General features: G+C 46.2%; 1 long non-coding RNA gene across 1 annotated transcript; it reads right to left on the reverse strand.

Annotated features, from left to right (window-relative positions):
• Positions 1-7498: 7498 nt before the first annotated feature.
• Positions 7499-8096, reverse strand: LOC123184620 (uncharacterized). Its single transcript, XR_006493001.1, has 3 exons — positions 8062-8096; positions 7671-7824; positions 7499-7539 (listed from the first exon to the last, which is right to left on the reverse strand). It is a non-coding gene; the product is annotated as an uncharacterized lncRNA (long non-coding RNA).
• Between the last annotated feature and the right edge of the window lie 597 nt (positions 8097-8693).

Raw genomic sequence — 8693 nt, forward strand, 5'->3', positions numbered from 1 at the left:
ACACATCGTCACTTTACCCTTAACTAGTCTCTGTTTATTCTGCAACTCCTGTTTCGAGTTACTAATCTTAGCAACTGAACTAGTATCAAATACTTAGGGGTTGCTATAAACACTAGTAAAGTACACATCAATAACATGTATATCAAATATACTTATGTTCACTTTGCCATCCTTCTTATCCGCCAATCACTTGGGGTAGTTCCGCTTCCAGTGACCAGTCCCTTTGCAGTAGAAGCACTTAGTCTCAGGCTTAGGACCAGACTTGGGCTTCTTCACTTGAGCAGCAACTTGCTTGCTGTTCTTCTTGAAGTTCCCCTTCTTCCCTTTGCCCTTTTCTTGAAACTAGTGGTCTTGTTAACCATCAACACTTGATGTTTTTCTTGATTTCTACCTTCGTCGATTTCAGCATCACGAAGAGCTTGGGAATTGTTTCCGTTATCCCTTGCATATTATAGTTCATCACGAAGTTCTACTAACTTGGTGATGGTGACTAGAGAATTCTGTCAATCACTATCTTATCTGGAAGATTAACTCCCACTTGATTCAAGCGATTGTAGTACCCAGACAATCTGAGCACATGCTCACTAGTTGAGCGATTCTCCTCCATCTTTTAGCTATAGAACTTGTTGGAGACTTCATATCTCTCAACTCGGGTATTTGCTTGAAATATTAACTTCAACTCCTGGAACATCTCATATGGTCCATGACGTTCAAAACGTCTTTGAAGTCCCGATTCTAAGCCGTTAAGCATGGTGCACTAAACTATTAAGTAGTCATCATATTGAGCTAGCCAAACGTTTATAACGTCTGCATCTGCTCCTGCAATAGGTCTGTCACCTAGCGGTGCATCAAGGACATAATTCTTCTGTGCAGCAATGAGGATAAACCTCAGATCACGGATCCAATCCGCATCATTGCTACTAACATCTTTCAACACAATTTTCTCTAGGAACATATCAAAATAAACACAGGGAAGCAACAACACGAGCTATTGATCTACAACATAATTTGCAAAATACTACTAGGGCTAAGTTCTTGATAAATTGAAGTTCAATTAATCATATTACTTAAGAACTCCCACTTAGATAGACATCCCTCTAATCCTCCAAGTGATCACGTGATCCAAATCAACTAAACCATGTCCGATCATCACGTGAGATGGAGTAGTTTCATTGGTGAACATCACTATGTTGATCATATCTACTATATGATTCACGCTCGACCTTTCGGTCTCTGTGTTCCGAGGCCATATCTGCATATGCTTGGCTCGTCAAGTATAACCTGAGTATTCCGCGTGTGCAACTGTTTTGCACCCGTTGTATTTGAACGTAGAGCCTATCACACCCGATCATCACGTGGTGTCTCAGCACGAAGAACTTTCGCAACGGTGCATACTCAGGGAGAACACTTCTTGATAATTTAGTGAGAGATCATCTTATAATGCTACCGTCAATCAAAGCAAGATAAGATGTATAAAAGATAAACATCACATGCAATCAATATAAGTGATATGATATGGCCATCATCATCTTGTGCTTGTGATCTCCATCTCCGAAGCACCGTCATGATCACCATCGTCACCGGCGCGACACCTTGATCTCCATCGTAGCATCGTTGTCGTCTCGCCAATCTTATGCTTCCACGACTATCGCTGCCGCTTAGTGATAAAGTAAAGCATTACAACGCGAATGCATTGCATACAATAAAGCGACAACCATATGGCTCCTGCCAGTTGCTGATAACTCGGTTACAAAACATGATCATCTCATACAATAAAATTTAGCATCATGTCTTGACCATATCACATCACAACATGCCCTGCAAAAACAAGTTAGACGTCCTCTACTTTGTTGTTGCAAGTTTTACGTGGCTGCTACGGGCTTAAGCAAGAACCAATCTTACCTACGCATCAAAACCACAACGATAGTTTGTCAAGTTGGTGCTGTTTTAACCTTCGCAAGGACCGGGCGTAGTCACACTCAGTTCAACTAAAGTTGGAGAAACTGTCACCCGCAAGCCACCTATGTGCAAAGCACGTCGGGAGAACCGGTCTCGCGTAAGCGTACGCGTAATGTCAGTCCGGGCCGCTTCATCCAACAATACCGCCGAACCAAAGTATGACATGCAGGTAAGCAGTATGATTATATCGCCCACAACTCACTTGTGTTCTACTCGTGCATATAACATCAACACATAAAACCTAGGCTCGGATGCCACTGTTGGGTTTCGTAGTAATTTCAAAAAAATTCCTACGCACACGCAAGATCATGGTGATGCATAGCAACGAGAGGGGAGAGTGTGATCTACGTACCCTTGCAGATCGACAACGGAAGCGTTTGGTTGATGTAGTCATACGTCTCCACGGCCCGACCGACCAAGCACCGAAACTACGGCACCTCCGAGTCCTAGCACATGTTCAGCTCGATGACGATCCCCGGGCTTCGATCTAGCAAAGCGTCGGGGAGGAGTTCCGTCAGCATGACGGCGTGGTGACAATCTTGATGTTCTACCATCGCAGGGCTTCGCCTAAGCACCTCTACAATATGATCGAGGTGGACTATGGTGTAAGGGTGCACCGCACACGGCTAAGGAACGATCACGAAGATCAACTTGTGTTCATGGGGTGCCCCTTGCCACAGTATATAAAGGATGGAGGAGGAGGAGGCCGGCCAAGGCAATTGGTGCGGCCAGTATGTGGAGTCCTACTAGGACTCCAAGTCCTAGTAGGAGTCCACCAAGAGGGGAGGAAGGGAGAAGGAAGTGGAGGAGAAGGAAAGGTGGCCGGCCCCCTTTTCCCTAGTCCAATTCGGACTAGAGGGGAGGGGGCGCAGCAGCCCCTTGGCCCTTTCTCCTCTTCCCACTAAAGCCCATCAAGGCCCATTGCTTCTCCCGTAACTACCCGGTACTCCGAAAAATACCCGAATCACTCAGAACCTTTCCGATGTCCGAATATAGTCGCCCAATATATCGATCTTTACGTCTCGACCATTTCGAGACTCCTCGTCATGTCCCCGATCTCATCCGGGACTCCGAACTCTTTCGGTACATCAAAACTCATAAACTCATAATATAACTGTCATCGAAACCTTAAGCATGCGAACCCTATGGGTTCGAGAACGATGTAGACATGACCGAGACATGTCTCCGGTCAATAACCAATAGCGGGATCTGGATGCCCATATTGGCTCCTACATATTCTACGAAGATCTTTATCGGTCAGACCGCATAACAACATACGTTGTTCCCTTTGTCATCGGTATGTTACTTGCCCGAGATTTGATCATCGGTATCCAATACCTAGTTCAATCTCGTTACCGGCAAGTCTCTTTACTCGTCCTGTAATACATCATCCCGCAACTAACTCATTAGTTGCAATGCTTGCAAGGCTTAAGTGATGTGCATTACCGAGAGGGCCCAGAGATACCTCTCCGACAATCGGAGTGACAAATCCTAATCTCGAAATACGCCAACCCAACATGTACCTTTGGAGACACCTGTAGAGCTCCTTTATAATCACCCAGTTACGTTGTGATGTTTCGTAGCACACAAAGTGTTCCTCCGGCAAACGGGAGTTGCATAATCTCATAGTCATAGGAACATGTATAAGTCATGAAGAAAGCAATAGCAACATATTAAACGATTGGGTGCTAAGCTAATGGAATGGGTCATGTCAATCAGATCATTCATCTAATGATGTGATCCCGTTAATCAAATAACAACTCTTTGTCCATGGTTAGGAAACATAACCATCTTTGATTAACGAGCTAGTCAAGTAGAGGCATACTAGTGACACTCTGTTTGTCTATGTATTCACACATGTATTATGTTCTCGGTTAATACAATTCTAGCATGAATAATAAACATTTATCATGAAATAAGGAAATAAATAATAACTTTATTATTGCCTCTAGGGCATATTTCCTTCAGCAATAATAAAAGTAAGAAAATGATACAAGTATCTATCTAAACATACAAGTAACAATATTTTTCCTATCAAAAACAAGATAAGAACAAGAGGCTCACCACGGTGGTGTCGGTGATGAGATCGGCCCGGGTGATCGACGGCGGTGAAGACGGGGGTGGGGCGTGACGGACCGCTAAATCTAGACAAATCTCGAGGAAAATCTAGCTTTGAGGTCGAGCTTCGAGAGGAGAAAGCTTAACTAGTGTGGCTCGGGCATTTCATCGAACACCTCATGTGCATAGGAGGTGAGCTAGAGCACCACAAACACCTCCCCTTGCCGGCCCAGGAAAACAGAGCACTGGAGTGCTCTGCTCGCGGGCGAGGGTATATATAGGCACCTCATTGGTCCTGGTTCGTGGCATGAACCGGGACTAAAGGGCATGGTCCTGGTTCAGGCCATCAACCGGGACCAATGGTGGTGGGCCAGGAGCCAGGCCCTTTGGTCCCGGTTCGTCCCACCAACCGGGACCAAAAGGTCCATACGAACCGGGACCAATGGCCCACGTGGCCCGGCCGGCCCCCTGGGCTCATGAACCGGGACCAATGCCCCCATTGGTCCCGGTTCTAGACTGAACCGGGACTAATGGGCTGCCCCGGCCTGAACCATAGCCCCCTTTTCTACTAGTGGCTCTTAGTCGACCCCGCGCTACTGCTTTCAGTCGCCTACGGAAGGAATGTGAACCATTTAGAAATTTGGCTTCATTAATTAGAATGCAACCATATGGAGCTAATTACGCGGGGGTGTATTCCTTACCAGAACAAGCTCAAGCGCCCTGGTCTTCGGATCCATGGTAAGCTCCTTTGTTTTCGGGTCCTTCTTGTACCGGGCCCTGACAAAGTTCCTGGTCTGCTTGTCACCGTATTTATCAAAGAGGGGCGGTAGGCCTTGCTCGGCACGGTCCGCCTCCTCCTTGTCCCATATAGGCTCCGCCACTCTGTAACCACCGGGACCGAGTGTGTGTTCCCCTAAGTTCAGCTCCCGCATTTCTTTCCCCCACTTACTTGATTCGGAGTTTGTGGTGCTCGAGCAATTGATCTTGAAGTTGTTGTAGTCATCTTAGGTGATCGAAGGATTTTTCTCCTTGATCTTCTCATAACTCTCACCTTTCTCGATCGTTCTCTTCACATTGCTTTTCCAAGTAGACAGGGCCTTGCTCATCTTCGTGAGGGCAGCATTGTTCACTTTATTCCCTTTGAGTCTTGTGTTTTCAAATTCAGCGGGGAACTTGTATCGTTCGTGCAGCTTCGTGAAGAGGAAGTTGCGCAACAATTCCCTCGGTCAGGATGCCTCAGGTTCTCGGTGTTGATCGAGATGGTGCTCCGGAGAATGCACCCGAGCTGAAACGAATACCCCTTGACTATTCGTTCGGGCGCCGTTGGATTCCCGTCGGAGTCCACTTCAGTAACTTCCTCCTTGAGGGTGCGGAGCACGGTTGGGCGCCGGTCCTTCCGTTGCCTCTTCGGTTGGCTGCCATCTGTGCGTGCGCCGCCATCATCAGTGGTGGCATCCTCGGCGGCACCATCAGTGGTGGCATCAGTGGGGTCATCCTCGGTGGCACCATCAGTGGTCTCAGGATCGGTGGGGAAGGCGGCGTCCTCATACAAGTGAGGTTGTTCCTCCATCTCCTGGGACAGGTCCCAGAATGCCTTGCCGCCCGAACCCCTGGCCTCATCGTTGTTGGCCATGTTTCTCTCTAAATAGGAACAAAGTTTGGTCAAAAAGTTGGTTATTGTCAAGGAACAAGATCATGGTCTCATCATTTAGGGTTTGTCGACACCGAGGCATCCTAAAAGCTAAGCTTTTATCATTGAGGGTTTTTCGATGCCGAGGCACCCTAAAAGCCTAAGCTTTCATCATTTCGGTTTTTATCGACACCGAGGCACCCTAAAAGCCAAGGTTGTATAATTAATGGTTTGTCGACACCGGGGCATCCTAAAAGCTAAGCTGGGAAGGAGAATTCTAAGTTGGGCCTAATCACTTGGCTCTATTGCCGCCTATGGTTTAATGCAGCTAGAATAAAGGGGCACTTGATCCTACTTAATTAACTACTAAGATACCCCGGGCCATGCATTAGTCACAAGTACCCCATATGTCCTATTTTTAGCAAAGTCATGCTAAAATTCACGGAAAATTTTAGCATGACCTTTGCTGAAAATAGGACATATGGAGTACCCGAATTTGCCGGAACGGAAGTTAATCGACATTCCAGCAAACTCAAGGGCCTCTCGGGTGGACAAGGCAAAAAAGGCCTCCATCACAACATGGAAAATACATTGGCATGTGAAGAGGTGAAACAATATATGCATCTCCAAGCAGTATCATTCAACATTTTGGACAAACCACTACAAGCAATACTGGATCAGATACAAGAAGAATGTGAGAAAATGCAGACAAATACTAACAGATTGAGGTGTTTAACTTGTGGTGCTCTCTGTGCTATTAACATTTCAAGTCAAAACCTTTTCTGGTTAGTAAGTGTTTCTTGAGCATATGTATGTAGTAAGTGTTTCTGCTCTCAGTGTTTCAGAACACATATTTTAGCTACCTAGTACCAGTGCTATTACCCAGCAGTTAATTAGCTTTTGCTTTTGCTTTTCAGTGCCAAATTCTAGCTAGTACCACCAAATTAACATCTAGCAGCAATCATTTTCAAATATATATACAATGGACATTTTAATATTAACCTATGGAAAAATGAATAGTTAGGTTAATTACCCACTGTTAGTTATTCAGTCTGATGCTTTGTTCTACACTTTGATGCAAATTAGTATATAGAAGAAGCTATTTACTAGCAGTACCATATATAAAAGACATTCAGTCTGATGCTATTTACTAGCAGTACTAGCAGTTTTTTTTCTTCTTCAATAATTGTATTGGCCATCAGACTGTATTGGCCATATATAAAAGACATTCAGTCTGATGCTATTTACTAGCAGTAGTAGCAGTTTTTTTCTTCTTCTTCATTAACTGTACCAGCAGTTTTTTTTCTTCTTCATTAACTGTATTAGCTATTTACTAGCAGTACTAGCACTTGGATCATATGCTAATGCTACATTGATACATCATCATGCTGGGTAATATTAAACCCAAGCAACTTTATAATCAACCCAAGATACATCAACTACTGCACTGTCCTGCCTAATAAAAACAGTCATGCCAGCATATAGTATATAAATCTGAATTTGTGTTTACAAGAAGAGTGCCCATTGCAATGTAAACCTGAGAACACAACTCACCTCAAGTGCAGGATATAGCATACACCTACTTCTTCAGTCAAGTGCAGTAAAAGACCGTTTGCAGAACCTGTTTAGTCAGAGTTGAACATTAGAATCCATACTATGCTCTACTATGCTTGTAAAGGAACACTATGACCTCCCTACCATTTGAGTAAGCTGAAGCTTGGCTTCAACTACTGACATCACCAATTAAAATTCAGATAAAGAGTAAGGTCCTAGAACTCACAAATTATGCATGCATATTTAAGTGGAGGAAACTCCAAGCTTGTGTCCAAGGTTATCTATCTCCATGTTTACATCTTCGGGGTTGCCATACTCATCCAGCACTACGTTCCTCCCTATAAAACATCCAAAGATTAGAGCTTGCATGACAAAAAACTGCAATTCAACACCAGAATTTTTGACAACCTTATCATGGACCTAGGGGGCACCACAGTGGTAACAGAGAAAACCTACTGGTGAGCATCACCTCGCGGGCCGAGGGTGACGCCGACGGCGTTGGCGACCTTCTCGACGCCGGCCTGGAGTGCGGCGCGGGACTTCTGGTCGAAGGCGATTTCCTTGGCGTCCGCGCGCACCACCAGCCGCGACGAGCGGCCGTTCTTGGACCTCCTCAGCCTCCCCTGGTCATTACACCCAACAGCACAGGTCACAAACCGGGGCCAATTTGACATCAACCCGGCAAGAAAATGGGTACAAATTCGAGCAGGTAATCTCGCAAGAAACCACAATCCATTAAACAATATAGTGTACATGCCAGAATTCGGCCAATGAGGCCACAGATTGAGGGGCGGAGCAGGGGAATGCGGGACCGTGCAGAGGAACGGCACGTGAGAGAGGGGCGGGGAAGCGGGGGTTACCTGGGAGGAGAAGGAGCGGAGGAGGGAGGCGGGGCATCAAGGCGGCGTCGGGGCGTCGAGGCGGCGTCGAGGCGTCGAGGCGGCGTCGAGGCGGCGGGGCAGCGGTGTCAGGAGAGGAGAGGGGAAGGGGATCGAGGGCGAGGGCGAGGGAGAGAGAGGGGATAGGTTTGGGCCGGGGAGGAAATATGGATGGGGGCGGCACAATACTAATGGCGCACCACCCCTCGGTGCGCCATAAGTACATCCATACTAATGGCGCACCTCACCCTGGTGTGCCATTAGTATTTTTTTTTGATTTCTGCTCGAGCCAACAGGTTATCTTCCACCTGACCTGATCCACATCAAGGTCCCTCTACTAGCTCGACTGGTCAGCAGCCAGTTCTCACACCAGGAGGTCCTGGGTTCGATTCCCAGGCTCCACAATTTTTTTATGCATTTAAAATGCTGTTTGATACTTATTTGTGTTTAAATATGTTCAAACTTGTTTAAATCATAATAGTAATATTTTTTTTATAAGACAGTAATAATTTTTTAAAAAATATCATCAAACAGTAATGCCGGTGGAGCGGGGGAGGGTGCGGGGGGTCGGCGGCGGCGGTTGAGTAGGGGAGGGGTGCGGGGGTCGGCGGCGG

This window comes from Triticum aestivum, chromosome 2A (genome assembly GCF_018294505.1).
Source record: "Triticum aestivum cultivar Chinese Spring chromosome 2A, IWGSC CS RefSeq v2.1, whole genome shotgun sequence".
NCBI classification, from domain to species: domain Eukaryota; kingdom Viridiplantae; phylum Streptophyta; class Magnoliopsida; order Poales; family Poaceae; genus Triticum; species Triticum aestivum.